The sequence below is a fragment of the Alnus glutinosa genome, chromosome 10 (assembly GCF_958979055.1).
Source record: "Alnus glutinosa chromosome 10, dhAlnGlut1.1, whole genome shotgun sequence".
Taxonomy (NCBI): domain Eukaryota; kingdom Viridiplantae; phylum Streptophyta; class Magnoliopsida; order Fagales; family Betulaceae; genus Alnus; species Alnus glutinosa.
In genome coordinates this window covers 20,384,690-20,408,670 of record NC_084895.1, presented here as the reverse complement: position 1 = coordinate 20,408,670, position 23,981 = coordinate 20,384,690, and the positions used below count along the sequence as shown (strand labels likewise).

General features: G+C 35.5%; 1 pseudogene; it reads left to right on the top strand.

Annotated features, from left to right (window-relative positions):
- Nucleotides 1-15,162: 15,162 nt before the first annotated feature.
- Nucleotides 15,163-17,939, top strand: LOC133879169 (ankyrin repeat-containing protein ITN1-like; annotated as a pseudogene).
- The last annotated feature ends 6,042 nt before the right edge of the window (nt 17,940-23,981 follow it).

The window sequence follows — 23,981 nt, the reverse complement described above, 5'->3', positions numbered from 1 at the left end:
TTAGGAGGTAAAGCTAGAAAAGGGGATATTTAATCCCGAACTTTCATGCATTACTCATGAGCGAGCAATTCTATTCAATGGCACTTCTTTGCCAACTTTCATGGTGTTATTCTTATTCTTCTTGCCATTCGGTTATCAAGAAAGAAGTCTCACCAATCAATCTGTATTGTCACTACAAGAAATTTGATCATTAGCGGTCAAATTCTTAGCGGCCAACGGATTGTAGACGCTAATGATCAAATTATTAGTGGGTACATTTAAAAGTGACCGCTAATAATACACTCTTAGCGGCAAGACATAACTCGCAACTAATAATTGCTGCTATTTGTAAACTATTAGCGGCTACTGTAAAATGGACGCTAATACACAAAAATATTAATATTAGCGTCAAAATTTGTGTCGCCGCTAATAAGTGGTCGCTAATAACTTGGTGGGAATTTGCATGAAATTCCGAGAAGCTATTAGAGGCAACATTATTTGCCGCTAATAACAAAACTATTAGCGGCGAGATATTGTCGCTGCTAATAATATTTTGATGTCGATATTTTGATTAAAAAGTGACCATTATTAAAAAGTGACCTATGCACAGCATCCAAATGAGTGGAATGAGGCTGATCCATAAACTGACTGAGAACTTGCACAGCATAGGAAATATCAAGTCGATTGATAGTGAGGTATAGAAGATGACCCACAAGACGTCTGTAAGAAGAAGGATCAGATAAAGGAGAACTCGAGTTCTTGGAAAGCTTGGCATTTGGTTCCATGGGGAACTTTGCTGGTGTAGATGCTAAAAAACCAGTGTCTTCCAAAATTTCAAGAGCATATTTACGTTGACTAAGAGAAATGCCATCTTTTGTCCGAGCTATTTCTAATCCCAAAAAAAACTTCAAAGAGCCAAGATCCTTTAGCTGAAATCTAGCATGAAGATCATCAATTAACTGAGAAACAGCCACAACATCATTACTGGCAATGACTATATCATCGACATAAACCAGTAAAGCTATAAAGGAAGAATTCTGATGCCGAGTGAAGAGTGTATAATCTGCCTTGGACTGAATAAAATTGAACTCAAGAAGGGCCGAAGAAAATTTTGCAAACCATTGACGGGAGGCTTGCTTAAGAACATAGAGAGACTTATTTAACTTGCAAACTTTAGTCTCCCCCTTTTTAGCAAAACCAGGAGGCATGGTCATATACACCTCTTCAGGAAGATCACCATGAAGGAACGCATTGTTCACATCAAGCTGGTGAAGGTGCCGATTACGGGCAGCAGCAACAGCAAGTAGAGTGCGGACAGTAGTAAGTTTTGCTACTGGTGAAAAAGTCTTATAGTAATCGAGACCTTCACATTGAGTGTAGCCCTTGGCAACTAGCCGGGCTTTATATCTTTCAATAGAGCCATCAGATTTAAGCTTGACTTTGTAAACCCATTTGCAGCCGATTGGACGCTTGGAAGAAGGGAGATCAGCTACAGTCCAGGTATTATTCAACTCAAGAGCTTGGATCTCTTTAGACATGGCATCACGCCATTCGACATGTTGGACGGCTTGATGATAATATTGAGGCTCAACAATTGAAGAAACGGATAAGCTAAAATGTTTGTGTGAGGATGAGAGTTTATTATAAGACAGAAAAGAAGAAATGGGATAAGGAATACCTGCGTATGTAGAAGACCTTGGAGAAGATGACGAGGAATCAGCCAGATTACAATGGTAATTATGCAAGTAACCAGGTCTGTATCTAAGCCTAGAAGATTTTCTAAAAGGAACAACAGGAAGAGATGATGAAGAAGAAATGGGAATATCAAGAATTGGAACCGAATTGGGAATATCAGGAACAGGAATCGAAATAGTGGGAGGAGAGGCATCAACAGAAATATTGGAAGGAGAAGATATAGGAAAAGATGCTGAATCTGTAATAACTAGAGGAAAAACTGGCTGAGAAGGAACAGAAGAAGAATGTTGAGAAAGAGCAAAAGGAAAGATAGTCTCATGAAAATGAACATCTCTGGAGATAATAAAAGATTTGGAAACAAGATTATATAGTTTATAACCTTTGATTCCAGCAGGATAGCCAAGAAAGACATAAGGTTGAGCTCGGGCATCAAATTTATGTCTAGATCTAGTAAGAGTGTTAGCATAACATAAACAACCAAACACCCTTAATTGAGAATAAACTGGTTGAGCAGAAAAAAGAACTTCATATGGAGATTTGTGAGACAAAAGAGGAGAAGGAATTCTGTTTATCAAGTGTACAGCAGTAAGAATACATTCACTCCAAAATTGTAATGGAAGATGAGCTTGAAATCTAAGAGACCTAGCAACATTAAGGATGTGTTGATGCTTTCTTTCAACAACTGAGTTTTGTTGGGGTGTCTCTACACAACTTAGTTGATGTAAGGTTCCTTGAGAAAGGTAGAAATCATTCATGTTGAATTCCACTCCATTATCAGAACGAATACACTTAATTTTGCTATTAAATTGATTAGCAACCATAGCAAAAAAATTTTGAAGATGGGTCCGGGTTTGAGACTTATGTTGCATTAAATGGACCCAAGTAAACCTAGAATGATCATCAACAATGGTTAAGAAATATGATGCACCATTAAAAGATTTGGGGGTAAAAAGACCCCAAATATCACAATGATTTAAGTCAAATAGATGCAGAGAAGTATGATCACTATTTGGAAAAGATAAACGATGCTGTTTGGCCAAAGGACAGATTGTACAAAGTTTATTGTTCTCATTCGTAAAATGAGGAAGAACAGAGGAAAGTTTCTTAAGAGGCCTATCAGACAAATGTCCCAATCTGTAGTGCCATAAGCTATTTTCTACAGAATGTACATGAGAAGCAGAAGAAACATGTTTATTTGGAAAATCAGATGAAAGAACAACATTATTGGCAGCAAAAATAGATGTAGAAGACTTAGCAGAAACTGATACTGGCAGTAAATGATATAAGCCATCAACCTCTTCACCCACTCCAATCGTCCTCCAATGTGCAAGGTGCTGAATGAAACAAAAACGAGACAAAAAAATGAGACAGCATTGCATCTTTTTGATTAGCTGACTAACAGAAATTAAATTGAAAGAAAAAGATGGAATGCAAAGAACATTGGTAAGAACAAAGGACTCAGAAAGTTTAACAGTTCCTATGTGGGTGACAGATGCAAATTGCCCATTTGGCAGTCTAACTTGTTGAGAAACTACTGCTGTTATAGTGGTGAATAAGGAGATAGTACAGATCATATGATCTGTGGCTCCAGTATCTATGATCCATGGAGCATGAATAGAATTGGTTAATGAAGATTTCTGAAAAACAGAAAAGGAAGAAGCAAAAACAGAGAATTTAGGATTGAAAGAAACAATACCAGTCATGTGAGAGATCAATTGCTCTTGAGGAGAAGAAGACACTTGATTTACTGCAGGAGTCTGAGAACAACCTTCCAAATTGTTATTCTTGAAAAGATTCATGAGCTGCTGGCACTGCTCATAAGTAATCGGCAATTGAGGCATTGCTGAATGATCAACATCAGAAGAAATTTGGTTAGCAGCAGAAACAGAATTCTTGCCCTTTTTAAACTTGTATCTGGGTGGGAAACCATGGAGTCTATAACATTTCTCCATAGTATGACCTGTGATTCCACAGTGAGAACAAACAGGACGATCTTTGCTCTTAGGATGATTCTTAAAACGAGGTTGAGGAGCAGGAGCTGTCTTGGTGAGCAAAGCAGTGGTATTCATATTTAAAGAACTTCCAGAAATAGAAAGACCTCGCTGTCTTTCTTCTTGAAGAACAAGAGAGAATACCTTGTTCATTGGAGGCAAAGGATCAAGCAACAAAATTTGACCCCTAACATGTGAATAGCTCTCATTCAAGCCTATGAGAAACTGATAAATATACTGCCGCTGATGTTTAGCTTGAATAGCCTTTGCAGCACCACATGTGCAACAAGCCAGAGATTCTTGATGCCCAAGTTCATCCCAAAGAGCCTTCAGAGTAGTAAAATAAGTGCTGACAGAATCATTCTCTTGAGAAAGAGAAGATAACTTCTGCTGCAATTGAAAAACCCTCGGACCATTGAGATGAGAAAATCAATCCTGAAGGTCTGTCCACATTTCTGTTGCGGAATCAATGTAGATTATACTGGCTGCAATCTCTTTAGAAACAGAGTTGATCAACCAAGATAGCACCATGTTATTGCATCGGCACCATGAAAAATTGAGAGGATCGGATTCAGGAACATTTGGTGGAGACAGAGTACTAGTAACAAACCCTAGCTTATTCTTTACAGTTAAAGCCATGATCATAGCTCGCCTCCAGGAGCTATAGTTGTCACCGGTGAGTGGTGAGAAACCAGTACAGCACCTGGACTATCACCATGATGAAGAAAAAACGGATTAGAATAATCCATATCAGAGAGAAAAGAATGAACATCAGTTGGAACAGAGGACGCCATAGAGAAGAAAGGTTGAAATGATTGAGAAGAAGAAAAAAAAATGCGGAAAGTTCAGAGAAAATGCTCTGATACCGTATTAGATTTTGAGTTTAGAAGAGTATAAAACTCAATTTCATTCAAAACTTAATTGAAGATTACATGCGCCTACTGTTTATATACAACTCAAGAAGATATAATCTAGCTTAACTAATTCTACTAATAGAAAACAATCTAACTGTCATTTAACTAAATACAAACAATACAAACTGAAATGTATACACGTGTACTTTGCTGAATGAATATTCAATACATATATCTGGAACTAATTGTCCTACCTCTAGAATGCTGAAATGATTGTATAAAGGACAAAGCCAAATTTATAAGGGATATTGGAGAGTTATTTGTTTAAGGTATATTGGCACGTTTTCCTATGCCCAATTAAATATTAAAAAACATAAAATATTTAAAAAATATATTTTTTTTTTTCTTAAAAAAAATATAGAGGTGACTCGAACTACACCTTTGAGCAAAATGGAGGTGGTCGGATACCCCCCATTGAGCTAAGCCACCCCCATAGCTTGTTTAGGGGTGGCATACTGCTCCCATGGCCTTTAAGGGCGGCCTTAGGGAGTGGCTGAAACCACCTTCAAGAGACTCAAGCCACCCCCATTTGGCCTAGGGGTAGGTTCGGCTACCCCAATGGTCATGAGAGTAATTTGGCTACCCCAAACCGGCCGGGGATGATTATTTTGCTCTTTTTAGGTGGCTGAACCACCTCCAAGGACCATGGAGGTGGTTCGTCCACCCCTAGACCAACTACCCCCCTTTTTTCTTTTTCTTTTTTTCTTTTTTTTTTTTAATATTTTAATGTGTTTAATATTTTTAGTTTTTTTAATTGTGTTAACATTAAATTTTATTTTTAATGGGACATAGTACATATGTCAATTTTTTAAGAGTGCTAACCTCGACTTTTGTTAATTTTTGGACGAAACTGGGACAAATGTACCATCTTCATCTTTAACCATAAACGAAGTATTATATGTGATACAAAATGAAACATAAAAGTCAAAAAAAATAATGCTTAGCGGTGGTAATGCCGATATTTTTGTAGTGGTAATTGTTTTTTTTTAGAGGAATATGTATTCCTCTTCGTAAGGGAATAGTTATTGAATGAATGTTCCTATAAATGTAAATGCTAGACATTCCAACACTTTTTTCTAAAATTTGGTTCCAACATGATGTGTCACAATCCTATGAGATTGTGACACATTTTTTAAAATGATAGATCTCAATGGATTGTAACACATCATATTATAACCAAATTTCACGGGATTGTAACACATCATGTTGGAACCAAATTTTGGAAAAAAAATGTTAGAATGTCTAGCATCCCTCTCCTATAAAATAGAAACAAACATTGTTGGCAATTAATTACATTAAAGAAATCATTGTTCAATTAAATTATGGATAAAAATTTCTTCAAAATTAGGTTGGAGGAATTTTCTCAAACTCAATCTCTAAAAGTATCATGTATCCCTTAAGTATATGAGATACACATATTTTGGGCATTTCAAAATAAGAATTTACACATGTCAGTCATGTGTAGCACTATTTTAATCATACGCTAGCGGCTGGTGCCAATTACAAGAAAATGGTAATCGGTAGGGTCAAGTATTATAAATGGAAGTTTGGAGGTAATTAAGTGCTAATTAATGAAGTCTCAGTTCGAAGTGTGTAAATGTATTTTCCGCATAACACTATTGGATTTGCAAAAAGTTAAATGTAGTATATATATATAATGCTTTGCTTATATTACACTTATCAATAATTTTCATTAACCACCATTTTCTCAAATATGTGATAGATTTAAAATCTTCCTACGCTTCATTTGCATGAAAAATTTGTGGTTAATTAATTAGATATTATCTACCACATCCAATCCATAAACTAATATTTTGAATAATAAATATATTGTTCATTTTGTGTAAATAGTACTGACTTTCTATTGTGCATGACTGAGAAAATTTCATTATTAATTATTTTGCAGTGCTATCTCTTCTGCGCCAACTAATTCTAAATCTCCTTAATTAACCTATTTGGTACACTGCATCCACTCAATTAATATATCAATTAATTTTCTGAATTTTTATTTTATTTTATTTTATATATTTATAGTTTCATCTAGTTAAATTGGCAATATTGCTTTGATTATTGACAAAGGAATCAAGGATTTATATGAACTGAAGTCGATCCATGTCCAAGCCGATGAACTTCTACGTACGTATAATGTCCAAGGAGGTATCAGTTTCAGATACTGAACAAAGGAAGAAAGGTTCCGTTAACGTTTATGATGCCATCTTCTATGCTATAAAGAGGGCCGAGGGATTTTTGAATTTGTTTTCGAAATAGTCAAAGAAAGTCCAGATCTTGTGTGGAGCTATGACGGCGAACGTGTTTCAACTATATTGTCTGCTGCTGTCTTACATCGTCAACCTAAAATATTTAGCCTTATATATGGGCTTGATGTGAAGAATGTTCTAACGTATAAGCATGACAACCAAAAAAATAACATATTACATATGGCCGGGATGCCGGCACCTTCGACTCTGGCTAATCGCGTTGCCGGTGCAGCTTTGCAAATGCAAAGCAAACTACAATGGTATAAGGTACCTCCCTCCTCACTTTATATTTCTTTCAAACAGTTTCACTACCGGCTATATTTTACAAATTCTAGAGATTCTAGGCCGGAGATTGAGAGAAAAAGTTGGGAGAGAACAATTTGATTTGGAAAGAGGCCAGGATACATGTTGTTTGACTGCTCCTCATTTACACGTGGGCTCAAACTCTTTTTTAATAGGTGAGACTCAACATGTACGTGAAATATTTAATTGAAATATGGGGTGAATGACTAAAACAAGCTAATGTTCGAACTTAAGACCTTTAGTTCAGATACCATATTGAATAACTACTTATCCCAAAAGCTTAATTAAGCTAATAGGAGGATATAAATTTTAATTTAATCAATACTTTAATAATAACTAGTCTAGACCAGAATCGTGCAGTTGATGATGCAAGAAAGGACCAACATTAGTGTCATTTTATTTATGCATGTGTATTTTAATTTTTGTTTTCCATTAAGATTAGGTTTTCATTTTTCAATTTTGCATTCGTGTTTTTGTTTTTCTTTTCAATAAGATTACGTTTTCCTTTTCTATTAAGGATTAGGTTTTTCCTTTTCCGGTTAGAATTTGTTTGGTTTTTTCCTATATAAGGAATACAAAATCAATGGACCAATTCAGTTAAGTCATTCAGAGTTTTGAAGTATCAATTAGGATTTGTTATTTTCTGTCTTCCCGAATGCCTTTTCAATCTTCAATTCTCAATTTTTGCTACTATTGTACGCTCTCAGAACAATATTAGTTCTTCCTAATGTCAACAGTAGTGTTTCTATTTTTCACAAAAATCCACCGTAACTCCATTTCTAACCCTTCAAAAACTCCTCGGTATATATTTCCATATAATTCGGTGTGCAAATTTGGCCGGTTATAACCTGCCGATAACCGGAAAACCGGTTTGATACCTGGTTGGAAACACGACCCCACTTTATGGGGTAACTTGATTTGAATCATTTGATAGTAACATGCATTATTGAGCAATACAATTGGTGCATGCCTTCCATTCAACCTAAAAAACAGGAGCAGCTTTAGTTGGAGCAATTAGGATCGCACACCTGTACGTACCTGAATCATTGAAGGCCTGTCTCGCTGGAGGGGGGCCAATACAACTGGAAACATGGGAAGGATAAGGGGGATATATATATATATATATATATATATATATATATATATATATATATATATATTGAATGAAATAATTTTTTTAATAATACCGCCCAATAATTACAATTCTATCTAAAAGATGTTCTGGAGAATAGAGATCAACACAATTACAACCCTCCCACCTATACAGTGTCAACTGTCACGGGGGATTCTTTAAACCAAAGAAGATTTTAGGAGGTAAAGCTAGAAAAGGGGATATTTAATCCCGAACTTTCATGCATTACTCATGAGCGAGCAATTCTATTCAATGGCACTTCTTTGCCAACTTTCATGGTGTTATTCTTATTCTTCTTGCCATTCGGTTATCAAGAAAGAAGTCTCACCAATCAATCTGTATTGTCACTACAAGAAATTTGATCATTAGCGGTCAAATTCTTAGCGGCCAACGGATAGTAGACGCTAATGATCAAATTATTAGTGGGTACATTTAAAAGTGACCGCTAATAATACACTCTTAGCGGCAAGACATAACTCGCAATTAATAATTGCTGCTATTTGTAAACTATTAGCGGCTACTGTAAAATGGACGCTAATACACAAAAATATTAATATTAGCGTCAAAATTTGTGTCGCCGCTAATAAGTGGTCGCTAATAACTTGGTGGGAATTTGCATGAAATTCCGAGAAGCTATTAGAGGCAACATTATTTGCCGCTAATAACAAAACTATTAGCGGCGAGATATTGTCGCTGCTAATAATATTTTGATGTCGATATTTTGATTAAAAAGTGACCATTATTAAAAAGTGACCTATGCATAGTATCCAAATGAGTGGAATGAGGCTGATCCATAAACTGACTGAGAACTTGCACAGCATAGGAAATATCAGGTCGACTGATAGTGAGGAATAGAAGACGACCCACAAGACGTCTATAAGAAGAAGGATCAGATAAAGGAGAACTCGAGTTCTTGGAAAGCTTGGCATTTGGTTCCATGGGGAACTTTGCTGGTTTAGATTCTAAAAAACCAGTGTCTTCCAAAATTTCAAGAGCATATTTAAGTTGACTAAGAGAAATGCCATCTTTTGTCCGAGCTATTTCTAATCCCAAAAAAAACTTCAAAGAGCCAAGATCCTTCAGCTGAAATCTAGCATGAAGATCATCAATTAACTGAGAAACAGCCACAACATCATTACTGGCAATGACTATATCATCGACATAAACCAGTAAAGCTATAAAGGAAGAATTCTGATGCCGAGTGAAGAGTGTATAATCTGCCTTGGACTGAATAAAATTGAACTCAAGAAGGGCCGAAGAAAATTTTGCAAACCATTGATGAGAGGCTTGCTTAAGACCATAGAGAGACTTATTTAACTTGCAAACTTTAGTCTCCCCCTTTTTAGCAAAACCAGGAGGCATGGTCATATACACCTCTTCAGGAAGATCACCATGAAGGAACGCATTGTTCACATCAAGCTGGTGAAGGTGCCGATTACGGGCAGCAGCAATAGCAAGTAGAGTGCGGACAGTAGTGAGTTTTGCTACTGGTGAAAAAGTCTCATAGTAATCGAGACCTTCACATTGAGTGTAGCCCTTGGCAACTAGCCGGGCTTTATATCTTTCAATAGAGCCATCAGATTTAAGCTTGACTTTGTAAACCCATTTGCAGCTGATTGGATGCTTGGAAGAAGGGAGATCAGCTACAGTCCAGGTATTATTCAACTCAAGAGCTTGGATCTCTTTAGACATGGCATCACGCCATTCGACATGTTGGAAGGCTTGATGATAATATTGAGGCTCAACAATTGAAGAAACGGATAAGCTAAAATGTTTGTGTGAGGATGAGAGTTTATTATAAGACAGAAAAGAAGAAATGGGATAAGGAATACCTGCGTATGTAGAAGACCTTGGAGAAGATGACGAGGAATCAGCCAGATTACAATGGTAATTATGCAAGTAACCAGGTCTGTATCTAAGCCTAGAAGATTTTCTAAAAGGAACAACAGGAAGAGATGATGATGAAGAAATGGGAATATCAAGAACTGGAACCGAATTGGGAATATCAGGAACAGGAATCGAAATAGTGGGAGGAGAGGCATCAACAGAAATATTGGAAGGAGAAGATATAGGAAAAGATGCTGAATCTGTAATAACTAGAGGAAAAACTGGCTAAGAAGGAACAGAAGAAGAATGTTGAGAAAGAGCAAAAGGAAAGATAGTCTCATGAAAATGAACATCTCTGGAGATAATAAAAGATTTGGAAACAAGATTATATAGTTTATAACCTTTGATTCCAGCAGGATAGCCAAGAAAGACATAAGGTTGAGCTCGGGCATCAAATTTATGTCTAGATCTAGTAAGAGTGTTAGCATAACATAAACAACCAAACACCCTTAATTGAGAATAAACTGGTTGAGCAGAAAAAAGAACTTCATATGGAGATTTGTGAGACAAAAGAGGAGAAGGAATTCTGTTTATCAAGTGTACAGCAGTAAGAATACATTCACTCCAAAATTGTAATGGAAGATGAGCTTGAAATCTAAGAGACCTAGCAACATTAAGGATGTGTTGATGCTTTCTTTCAACAACTGAGTTTTGTTGGGGTGTCTCTACACAACTTAGTTGATGTAAGGTTCCTTGAGAAAGGTAGAAATCATTCATGTTGAATTCCACTCCATTATCAGAACGAATACACTTAATTTTGCTATTAAATTGATTAGCAACCATAGCAAAAAAATTTTGAAGATGGGTCCGGGTTTGAGACTTATGTTGCATTAAATGGACCCAAGTAAACCTAGAATGATCATCAACAATGGTTAAGAAATATGATGCACCATTAAAAGATTTGGGGGTAAAAAGACCCCAAATATCACAATGATTTAAGTCAAATAGATGCAGAGAAGTATGATCACTATTTGGAAAAGATAAACGATGCTGTTTGGCCAAAGGACAGATTGTACAAAGTTTATTGTTCTCATTCGTAAAATGAGGAAGAACAGAGGAAAGTTTCTTAAGAGGCCTATCAGACAAATGTCCCAATCTGTAGTGCCATAAGCTATTTTCTACAGAATGTACATGAGAAGCAGAAGAAACATGTTTATTTGGAAAATCAGATGAAAGAACAACATTATTGGCAGCAAAAATAGATGTAGAAGACTTAGCAGAAACTGATACTGGCAGTAAATGATATAAGCCATCAACCTCTTCACCCACTCCAATCGTCCTCCAATGTGCAAGGTGCTGAATGAAACAAAAACGAGACAAAAAAATGAGACAGCATTGCATCTTTTTGATTAGCTGACTAACAGAAATTAAATTGAAAGAAAAAGATGGAATGCAAAGAACATTGGTAAGAACAAAGGACTCAGAAAGTTTAACAGTTCCTATGTGGGTGACAGATGCAAATTGCCCATTTGGCAGTCTAACTTGTTGAGAAACTACTGCTGTTATAGTGGTGAATAAGGAGATAGTACAGATCATATGATCTGTGGCTCCAGTATCTATGATCCATGGAGCATGAATAGAATTGGTTAATGAAGATTTCTGAAAAACAGAAAAGGAAGAAGCAAAAACAGAGAATTTAGGATTGAAAGAAACAATACCAGTCATGTGAGAGATCAATTGCTCTTGAGGAGAAGAAGACACTTGATTTACTGCAGGAGTCTGAGAACAACCTTCCAAATTGTTATTCTTGAAAAGATTCATGAGCTGCTGGCACTGCTCATAAGTAATCGGCAATTGAGGCATTGCTGAATGATCAACATCAGAAGAAATTTGGTTAGCAGCAGAAACAGAATTCTTGCCCTTTTTAAACTTGTATCTGGGTGGGAAACCATGGAGTCTATAACATTTCTCCATAGTATGACCTGTGATTCCACAGTGAGAACAAACAGGACGATCTTTGCTCTTAGGATGATTCTTAAAACGAGGTTGAGGAGCAGGAGCTGTCTTGGTGAGCAAAGCAGTGGTATTCATATTTAAAGAACTTCCAGAAATAGAAAGACCTCGCTGTCTTTCTTCTTGAAGAACAAGAGAGAATACCTTGTTCATTGGAGGCAAAGGATCAAACAACAAAATTTGACCCCTAACATGTGAATAGCTCTCATTCAAGCCTATGAGAAACTGATAAATATACTGCCGCTGATGTTTAGCTTGAATAGCCTTTGCAGCACCACATGTGCAACAAGCCAGAGATTCTTGATGCCCAAGTTCATCCCAAAGAGCCTTCAGAGTAGTAAAATAAGTGCTGACAGAATCATTCTCTTGAGAAAGAGAAGATAACTTCTGCTGCAATTGAAAAACCCTCGGACCATTGAGATGAGAAAATCAATCCTGAAGGTCTGTCCACATTTCTGTTGCGGAATCAATGTAGATTATACTGGCTGCAATCTCTTTAGAAACAGAGTTGATCAACCAAGATAGCACCATGTTATTGCATCGGCACCATGAAAAATTGAGAGGATCGGATTCAGGAACATTTGGTGGAGACAGAGTACTAGTAACAAACCCTAGCTTATTCTTTACAGTTAAAGCCATGATCATAGCTCGCCTCCAGGAGCTATAGTTGTCACCGGTGAGTGGTGAGAAACCAGTACAGCACCTGGACTATCACCATGATGAAGAAAAAACGGATTAGAATAATCCATATCAGAGAGAAAAGAATGAACATCAGTTGGAACAGAGGACGCCATAGAGAAGAAAGGTTGAAATGATTGAGAAGAAGAAAAAAAAATGCGGAAAGTTCAGAGAAAATGCTCTGATACCGTATTAGATTTTGAGTTTAGAAGAGTATAAAACTCAATTTCATTCAAAACTTAACTGAAGATTACATGCGCCTACTGTTTATATACAACTCAAGAAGATATAAACTAGCTTAACTAATTCTACTAATAGAAAACAATCTAACTGTCATTTAACTAAATACAAACAATACAAACTGAAATGTATACACGTGTACTTTGCTGAATGAATATTCAATACATATATCTGGAACTAATTGTCCTACCTCTAGAATGCTGAAATGATTGTATAAAGGACAAAGCCAAATTTATAAGGGATATTGGAGAGTTATTTGTTTAAGGTATATTGGCACGTGTTCCTATGCCCAATTAAATATTAAAAAACATAAAATATTTAAAAAATATATTTTTTTTTTCTTAAAAAAAATATAGAGGTGACTCGAACTACACCTTTGAGCAAAATGGAGGTGGTCGGATACCCCCCATTGAGCTAAGCCACCCCCATAGCTTGTTTAGGGGTGGCATACTGCTCCCATGGCCTTTAAGGGCGGCCTTAGGGAGTGGCTGAAACCACCTTCAAGAGACTCAAGCCACCCCCATTTGGCCTAGGGGTAGGTTCGGCTACCCCAATGGTCATGAGAGTAATTTGGCTACCCCAAACCGGCCGGGGATGATTATTTTGCTCTTTTTAGGTGGCTGAACCACCTCCAAGGACCATGGAGGTGGTTCGTCCACCCCTAGACCAACTACCCCCCTTTTTTCTTTTTCTTTTTTTCTTTTTTTTTTTAATATTTTAATGTGTTTAATATTTTTAGTTTTTTTAATTGTGTTAACATTAAATTTTATTTTTAATGGGACATAGTACATATGTCAATTTTTTAAGAGTGCTAACCTCGACTTTTGTTAATTTTTGGACGAAACTGGGACAAATGTACCATCTTCATCTTTAACCATAAACGAAGTATTATATGTGATACAAAATGAAACATAAAAGTCAAAAAAAATAATGCTTAGCGGTGGTAATGCCGATATTTTTGTAGTGGTAATTGTTTTTTTTTAGAGGAATATGTATTCCTCTTCGTAAGGGAATAGTTATTGAATGAATGTTCCTATAAATGTAAATGCTAGACATTCCAACACTTTTTTCTAAAATTTGGTTCCAACATGATGTGTCACAATCCTATGAGATTGTGACACATTTTTTAAAATGATAGATCTCAATGGATTGTAACACATCATATTATAACCAAATTTCACGGGATTGTAACACATCATGTTGGAACCAAATTTTGGAAAAAAAAATGTTAGAATGTCTAGCATCCCTCTCCTATAAAATAGAAACAAACATTGTTGGCAATTAATTACATTAAAGAAATCATTGTTCAATTAAATTATGGATAAAAATTTCTTCAAAATTAGGTTGGAGGAATTTTCTCAAACTCAATCTCTAAAAGTATCATGTATCCCTTAAGTATATGAGATACACATATTTTGGGCATTTCAAAATAAGAATTTACACATGTCAGTCATGTGTAGCACTATTTTAATCATACGCTAGCGGCTGGTGCCAATTACAAGAAAATGGTAATCGGTAGGGTCAAGTATTATAAATGGAAGTTTGGAGGTAATTAAGTGCTAATTAATGAAGTCTCAGTTCGAAGTGTGTAAATGTATTTTCCGCATAACACTATTGGATTTGCAAAAAGTTAAATGTAGTATATATATATAATGCTTTGCTTATATTACACTTATCAATAATTTTCATTAACCACCATTTTCTCAAATATGTGATAGATTTAAAATCTTCCTACGCTTCATTTGCATGAAAAATTTGTGGTTAATTAATTAGATATTATCTACCACATCCAATCCATAAACTAATATTTTGAATAATAAATATATTGTTCATTTTGTGTAAATAGTACTGACTTTCTATTGTGCATGACTGAGAAAATTTCATTATTAATTATTTTGCAGTGCTATCTCTTCTGCGCCAACTAATTCTAAATCTCCTTAATTAACCTATTTGGTACACTGTATCCACTCAATTAATATATCTATTAATTTTCTGAATTTTTTTTATTTTATATATTTATAGTTTCATCTAGTTAAATTGGCAATATATAATGCTTTGATTATTGATAAAGGAATAAGGATTCATATGAACTGAAGTCGATCCATGTCCAAGCCGATGAACTTCTACGTATCATGTGCAAGGAGGTATCAGTTTCAGATACTGAACAAAGGAAGAAAGGTTCCGTTAACGTTTATGATGCCATCTTCTATGCTACAAAGAGGGGGATTTTTGAATTTGTTTTCGAAATAGTCAAAGAAAGTCCAGATCTTGTGCGGAGCTATGACGGCGAACGTGTTTCAACTATATTTTCTGCTGCTGTCTTACATCGTCAACCTAAAATATTTAGCCTTACAAATGGGCTTGATGTGAAGAATGTTCTAACGTATAAGCATGACAACCAAAAAAATAACATATTACATATGGTCGGGATGCCGGCACCTTCGACTCTGGCTAATCGCGTCGCCGGTGCAGCTTTGCAAATGCAAAGCAAACTACAATGGTATAAGGTACCTCCCTCCTCACTTTATATTTCTTTCATACATTTTCACTACCGACTATATTTTACAAATTCTATTGATTCTAGGCCGGAGATCGAGAGAGAAAGTTGGGAGAGAACAATTTGATTTGGAAAGAGGCCAGGATACATGTTGTTTGATTGCTCCTCCTTTATATGTGGGCTCGAACTCTCTTTTAATATGTGAGACTCAACACGTGAAATATTTAATTGAAATATGGGGTGAATGACTAAAACAAGCTAATGTTCAAACTCAAGACCTTTAGTTCAGATCTCAAATTGAATAACTACTTATCACAAAAGCTTAATTAAGCTAATAGGAGGATATAAATTTAATAATTTAATCAATACTTTAATAGTAAACCAGAATCGTGCAGTTGATGCAGGAAAAGACCAACATTAGTGTTATTTTTTTTATGCATGTGTATTTTAATTTTTGTTTTCCATTAAGATTAGGTTTTCATTTTTCAATTATTCATTCGTGTTTTTGTTTTTCTTTTAAATAAGGATTACGTTTTCCTTTTCCATTAAGGATTAGGTTTTTCCTTTTTTAGTTAGAATTTGTTTGGTTTTTTCCTATATAAGGAATACAAAATCAATGGACCAATTTAGTTCAGTCTTTCAAACTTTTGAAGTATCAATTAGGATTGGTTATTTTCTGTCTTCCTGAATGCCTTTTCAATATTCAATTCTCAATTTTTGTTGCTATTATACCCTCTCAGAACAAGCTTAGTTCTTCCTGGTGTTAGCAGTAGTGTTTCTATTTTTCACAAAAAATCCACCGCAACTCCATTTCTAACCCTTCAAAAACTCATCCGTATATAGTTCCATATAATTTGGTGTGCAAATCTGGCGAGTTATAACTTGCCGGTAACCGGAAAACCGGTTTGGTACCCGGTTGGAAATAATTAGTAACCACTCTGGTTTTAACAATTATATATACCCGGTTATAATTAACAACCGTTACTAAATTTGCCTTAAAGTTTTATTTTTACACATCTGATTCTCATTATTTTCCATTGAACCTTTCTGCCTCACCCTACATATAGTGTTTATAAATCACACATAAAAAGTTAAAAACACCAAACTTTTTATGTCATACTTCTTATTTTTTTTTGGAGAAAAATCTAGTTTTCTCTTCTAACAACAAAAACGTATCAAAAACATAAAATCCAAAACTTCTTAGTACACCACACAATACCAATAATATCTCATCACTTCAGTAATAATTAACTATATTACCATAACTTAACAACAATGGAGTTCAAAGAGAGACTAGCTAGTTATTATCTGTGTCACCTACTCCTTCAACAAAATCCCCTTAAGAGTATTTCCTCCCTAGAGTAAAACTAAACTTAGCAACTTAGTTTTTCCAACCAATGTGACATGGCAGCCTTTCGGTGTTAAAAACGAGAGAAGATGAAATGGTGTGTATTTTGCCTTCACTAAACCTTTTTGACAGAACATTAACAGAGGTACTAAGTTGAAAAAAATGTATAATTGAAGCAAATATTGTCTTAAACATAACGATGTATCGTGCATCAAAGGTTTTTTTTTTTTTTTTTTCAATTTTTTGTTATTTTTCATGTAATATTTTCGTAACAATTTTAGTGCCTGTTTCTGATTCTTCTTCTTTATCACCTTATATTCCTAACAGCATATATAATCTACACTTTTGAAAACTTGTATAGCTAGCTATTTGAAAAAACTACTACGCCAAATATTTGGCCTACACTTTAATTTATTGTGGAATTTCTTCACGAATTTGGATAGACTAATAAGTTAATATTCAATTTTTCTCCATATAAGGATACATATTCACTGTTAACAAATGCAGGAGGTGGAAAGCATTGTCCATCCCAATGCTAAGGAAGCTTTTAACGATGATCGTTTAACCCCAGCAGAATTGTTTACGAAGAACCACAAGGACTTGATGAAAGAGGGAGAGCAATGGATGAAGGACACCGCAACTTCTTGTACAGTGATAGGGGCTCTCATTCTTACCATTATGTTTGCTGCAGCCATTACCATTCCAGGCGGTAACGACCAAAATACAGGCCTCCCAATGTTCTTAAAGAAAAAGGTGTTTATGCTCTTCATAATATCCGATTCCCTATCACTCTTTTCTACGTCAACTTCAGTGTTGATGTTCTTGGGAGTCCTCACGTCACGTTACGTGGAAGACAATTTCCTAAAATCCTTGCCAACGAAGATGATAATAGGCCTTTCCACTCTCTTCATCTCCATTGCAACCATGATGATAGCCTTTTCTGCTGCTCTTCTTCTCCATGGCTTGTCATTCCTGCCATTTGTTTGGCTAGTGTTCCTGTCACCCTGTTCGTATGGATGCAGTTCCCACTTCTTGTTGGCATGTCCATTTCTATTATCTACTAATGTGCTTTGACTAGTTACTTGTTTGCCTTGGTTGTGTTTTTTGTTAAACTTTGGTTTGTAGTAGGTGAAAGTAAGTGGGTGTTATGTATCCACGTAGGTTTCTAGAAACATGTTTGTTAAAGGCTCTTTTTGTTTTGTATGTAAATGAAAAAGAAGCTATGTATGGACTGATGATATATGAAAAAAAGAAGACTCCCGAGAATAGAAGAAGAAAGATTCTGCAGAAAAAAACCCTTCCACTTCTCTGTTTTCAGCTCTGTTTTTTACCTCTGTTTTGTTCACTTTTCTGTAGAAATTCTGCAGCAACCTTCTCTTACTATCTTGTGTTTCCATGTCATAATCTGCTGCCCTTTGAAGTGTGCTTTGTTGGAAAAATCAGCCAACAGCTTTGGTATCAGAGCTTGGTTCAAAGAAAGAGTTTTGGACAGAAAATTTGAAGACAAGGCAGAGGATTCGTTGAAGAAAAAGCCATGGCCAGCACAAGCAATTTGAATGGGAGTAGTGTTCAAGTTCCAGTTTTTTCAAGTGAGAACTATGAGTTTTGGTGTATAAAGATGAAGACCTTATTTGTCTCTATAGATTTATGGGACATTGTAGAATCAGGATATCAAATGCCTGAATCAACATCAAGTTTGACTGAAGCTCAACAAAAGGAATTGAAGGAGAACAAAAGCAAAGATGCTGGAGCTCTAGGAATGATTCAAAGGGGAGTCTCAGAAACTATTTTCCCAAGGATTATGGGAGCAACAAGAGCTAAAGAGGCATGGGATATTCTACAAGCAGAATTTCAAGGAGATAAAAAGGTAAGAGCCATCAAACTCCAAACTCTTAGAAGAGATTTTGGAAATATGAGAATGAAAGAAAATGAAAGTGTGAAAGATTATTCCACTAGATTTTTGGAGTTGGTAAATCAAATGAAAGCTTATGGAGAAGATATGAATGATCGTAGAATTGTTGAGAAAATTTTGATAAGCATATCTGAAAAATTTGATCCTATGGTGGCTGTTATTGAAGAAACTAAAGAACTCTCTAGTTTAGGTGTTCAAGAGTTGTTGGGTTCATTGAAATCTCATAAGCAAAGGTTGGTCCGACACTCCGAAAAATCAATAGAGAGTGCATTTCAATCTAAGCTCACAGTTAATGCTAAAAATATGAAAAGAAAGCATTAACTCATGAACAAAGTGAAGGGAACCTATCTAGAGGAGGTAGAAGTTTTAGAGCAAGAGGAAGAGGTAGAGGAAGCTATGAAAGAAAGCCAAGTGATAAAGGCTCTTCACAAAGATGTAATATTTGTAAAAAGAGTAGTCATGTTGAGAAAGACTGCTGGTTCAAGAGAAAGCCACAATGTTTTCATTGCAAAAAATTTGGCCACTTGCAAAAAGATTGTAGATTATTGAAAAACAATCAACAAGCAAATTTCACCAAAGAGAAAGAGGGTGAAGGAAGCTTATTCTATGCATGCCAACATGTTTCCAAGAAGAAGAATGATACATGGTTCTTAGACAGTGGTTGTAGCAATCATATGACCCCGGAAAAAGAAATCTTTATTGACATAGACACCTCATTCAGCTCCAAAGTGAAGATGGGAAATGGTGTTGTGGTGGATGTTAAAAGAAAAGGAAGCATTGGAGTTGAAACGAAGAGAGGACTTGAGCAAATTCATGATGTTTTGTTCGTTCCGAAGTTAGATCAAAACTTGCTTAGCATTGGACAGCTCATGGAGCATGATTATGCTCTTTACTTTAAAGGACGTAGTTGTACAGTGTATGATGCAGGGAAAGAAAAATTGATTGTGGCTGAAGTTAAAATGGCTCCAAATAGAAGCTTTCCACTCACTTTCAAATATATAAAAGATGTGGCTCTAAAAGCTGGTGTACTTGATGAATCATGGTTGTGGCATAAAAGATTAGGTCATCTGAATTTTCAAAGTCTCAAGCTACTATATCAGAAAAATATGGTACAAGGGCTTCCTACTATCATTGAAAAGAATGAAGTTTGTGAAGATTGTGCTCTTGGGAAGCATCATCGACAACCATTTTCAAAAGGAGTAGCATGGAGAGCTAAGAAGATGTTAGAATTGGTGCATACTAACGTTTGTGGACCGATGCAAACTCCTTCTCATTCTCAAAACAGGTACTTTATTCTCCTTATTGATGATTATAGTCGCATGACTTGGGTTTATTTTATGAAACAAAAATCTGAAGTCTTCAATATCTTTAGAAAGTTTAAATGTCTTGTTGAAAGACAAAGTGGTTGTCTTATTACAGTCTTGAGAAGTGATAGAGGGAAGGAATATACCTCAAATCAATTTCATAAATTCTGTGAAGATGAAGGCATGGAAAGACAATTGACAGTTTCTTATACTTCACAACAAAATGGGGTATCCGAAAGGAACAATTAAACAGTAATGGAAATGGCCAAATCAATGTTGCATGAGAAAGGTTTACCAAAAACCTTCTAGGTTGAAGCTGTATACACAGTTTTTTATTTGATGAATAGATGTCCAACTAAGGCCGTGTGGGGTAAAACACCATTTGAAGCTTGGAGTGGAAGAAAGCCATCAATCAAGCATCTTAAAATATTTGGTTGTATTTGTTATACTCAAATCCCAAAGGAGAAAAGATACAAGTTGGATGAGACAAGTGAGAAATGCATATTTGTTGGCTAAAGCTTAATGTCAAAGGGCTATAGGCTATACAACTTGAAGTCTAACAAAGTAATCATCAGCCGAGATGTCTTATTTGATGAGAAAGCAAAATGGAATTAGGAGCAAGATCAAGTTGAAGATCAACTTGTTCCCATGACTTTTTTACAACAAAGACCAGCTCAAGAAAATGAAAGCAATGATGATAGCACTCATCCATCATCAAGTTCAACTTCATCACCAAGCTCACCATCATCTCCAAGCTCAAGTTCAACATCTCCAAGTTCAAGTCCAATGAGATTAAGGAATTTGGATGATATTTATGCAAGATGTAACTTTTGTGTTGTTGAACCTGAAAATTTTGAAGAAGCAGTGAAAGAAGAAAGTTGGAAAAAAGCTATGGAAGATGAGATTGAAGTTATTGAAAAAAAACAAAACATGGAAGCTGGTTGAGAGACCTAAAGACAAAGAAATTATCGGTGTGAAGTGGATCTACAAGGTAAAATACAATGTAGATGGTTCAGTTCAAAGAAACAAAGCAAGGCTAGTTGCAAAAGGGTATTCACAGCAGCCCGGAGTTGATTTTCATGAAACTTTTGCTCCTGTAGCTCGCTTGGATACAGTGAGAGCTCTAATTTCTCTAGCAGCTCAAAATGGTTGGTTATTGTACCAACTTGATGTTAAATCAGCCTTCTTAAATTGAGAGTTGAAAGAAGAGGTGTATGTTGAGCAACCTCAAGGATTTGTCATCCAAGGAGAAGAAGAAAAAGTATACAAGTTGAGAAAAGCTTTGTATGGGCTAAAACAAGCTCCTAGAGCATGGTATAGCCACATTGACAACTATTTCAATGAAAGTGGTTTCAAAAGGAGCAAGAATGAGCCAACCTTGTATGTAAAGCATCAAGGTATTGTGAATTTGCTTATTGTTGCACTATATGTTGATGATTTGATTTTGACTGGAAGTAGTATTGAAATGATTGAAGAATTCAAGAAAGATATGGTGAAAAAGTATGAGATGAGTGATATGGGGCTGCTACACTACTTTCTTGGTATTAAAGTGTATCAAGACAAATAAGAGGTGTTCATTTCTCAAAAGATGTATGCTGAAAAAATTCTTAAAAAGTTCAGAATGCTTGGTTGCAAACCAATGGCTACACCCCTTGCTGTTAATGAAAAACTCAAGAAAGAAGATGGAGGAAAAAAGGTGGATGCTACACTCTATAGAAGTTTGGTTGGAAACTTGCTATATCTCACAACAACAAGACCTGATATTATGTTTGCAGCAAGTTTGCTATCAAGGTACATGCATTCTCCAAGTCATTTTCACTCTGCAACAGCAAAAAGAGTGCTTAGATACATTCAAGGCACCACAAGTTATGGAATTAGATATTGCAGAAAATCCATTGTGAAGTTGATTGGCTTTTGTGATAGTGATTGGGGTGGTTGTGTTGATGATATGAAAAGCACCTCAGGTTATACTTTTTCACTTGGATCATGTGTGTTTTCTTGGTCCTCAAAGAAGCAACAATCAGTTGCTCAATCTTCAGCAAAAGCAGAATACATTTCAGCAACTATGGCAACGTCTCAAGCTATTTGGTTGAAAAGAATCCTTGAAGATATTGGTGAGAAACAAGAAGAAGCTGTATACTTGTATAGTGACAACAAATCAGTTATAGCAATGGCAAAGAATCCAGTTTATCACAGCAAGACCAGACACATTGCAATCAAGCATCACTTCATTAGAGAAGCAATTGAAAAAGGAGAAATAAAATTGAAATTCTGCAGGTCAGAAGAGCAAGTAGCTGACATTTTCACCAAAGCTTTGTCAAAGGAAAAGTTCCAACAACTCAGAGAAGCATTAGGAGTTCAAGAACAGCACATTAAGGGGGAGAATGTTATCTACTAAAGTGCTTTGACTAGTTACTTGTTTACCTTGGTTGTATTATTTGTTAAACCTTGGTTTGTAGTAGGTGAAAGCAAGTGGGTGTTATGTATCCACGTAGGCTTCTAGAAACATTTTTGTTAAAGGCTCTTTTTGTTTTGTATGTAAATGAAAAAGAAGCTATGTATGGACTGAGGATATATGAAAAAAAGAAGACTCCCGAGAATAGAAGAAGAAAGATTATGCAGAAAAAAAACCCCTTCCACTTCTCTGTTTTCAGCTCTGTTTTTTACCTCTGTTTTGTTCACTTTTCTGCAGAAATTCTGCAGCAACCTTCTCTTATTATCTTGTGTTTTCATGTCATAATCTGCTGCCCTTTGAAGTGTGTTTTGCTGGAAAAATCAGCCAACAATTTCAAATCACGGACCAGGTGTCTTCTATAGGAAAAAGAAGCGTTGGTTTTGTGGACTGTTCTGTCTGTTCATTTTCTACGAAGACTGTTTTTGGTGGATTTACATGATTAGTCCGATGACTCGTGAGTCAACCGTGCTTAAGTCACGTTCAGTCAAATATTCCATAATATAATTATATTTATATTTCTGGAACCGCTTGAATTTCGTTTTCCAGAACAGGAGGTCTTGGAAGGGAGACCCACGATTTGGGTCCCCTGAAGGCCCATTGCTGTCGTGACTCTCGACCAACGCCAATCCATGGAAGTCGACCTAAACCTACCAGTAATGGGTATATACCATATCGAAAGAAATTATGTTAGGAATTTTTTATTTTTTTAAAGATACTGTCGCTTTTAAAATCTGTTTTTGCCTTGTTATTCCATTTACGTATTTGGCAGAAATTCAGGCAAAGATAGGTAGATAGTATATATTGATGAAAAAGAAGCATTGATTTGATTGAAAATATTGAACTCAGGGACACAGGGAGTGGGGGGACCGGTATAGGCCACGGCTCCTCCCTCAACTCTTAAGAAGAAAAAAAAAATTAAGTTAAAAAAAAAAAAAAAAAATTATAAGAATTTTTGCTATTAGCCCCTAGTAAGAAATTTTTTTTCCTTTTATCATCTCTTCAACTTGCCAATTTGACCTCATTTGGAACGGTAACTCTTCATGGTTAATACTTTTTTCTTTAATAATTTATGTGTAACAAATGACATGTTTAAAAAAAGTAACAATGGAAGGAGTTTTATAGAATTGCAGAGGTTTTGTTCAAAATTAATAAAATAGGTTTAGTAAAACAGTGCATTAAAAGAAGAGAGTTGTTAACTCAAAAAGCCACACGCTTGACAAGTATATATATGACCTATGAAGAACATTTCGATTCAACAACAACAATATGACTGAAGAATTTTCAGCTGGCTCATGTTGCTAATGCATTAGATGTTTTTACACTTTTATATTTTTTAATTTGATTAACTTTTTTAGCTACTTTGACAAAGGATATAATACTTCTTAATTCAATATATATATATATATATATACACAAAATATAAAAATATTAAATT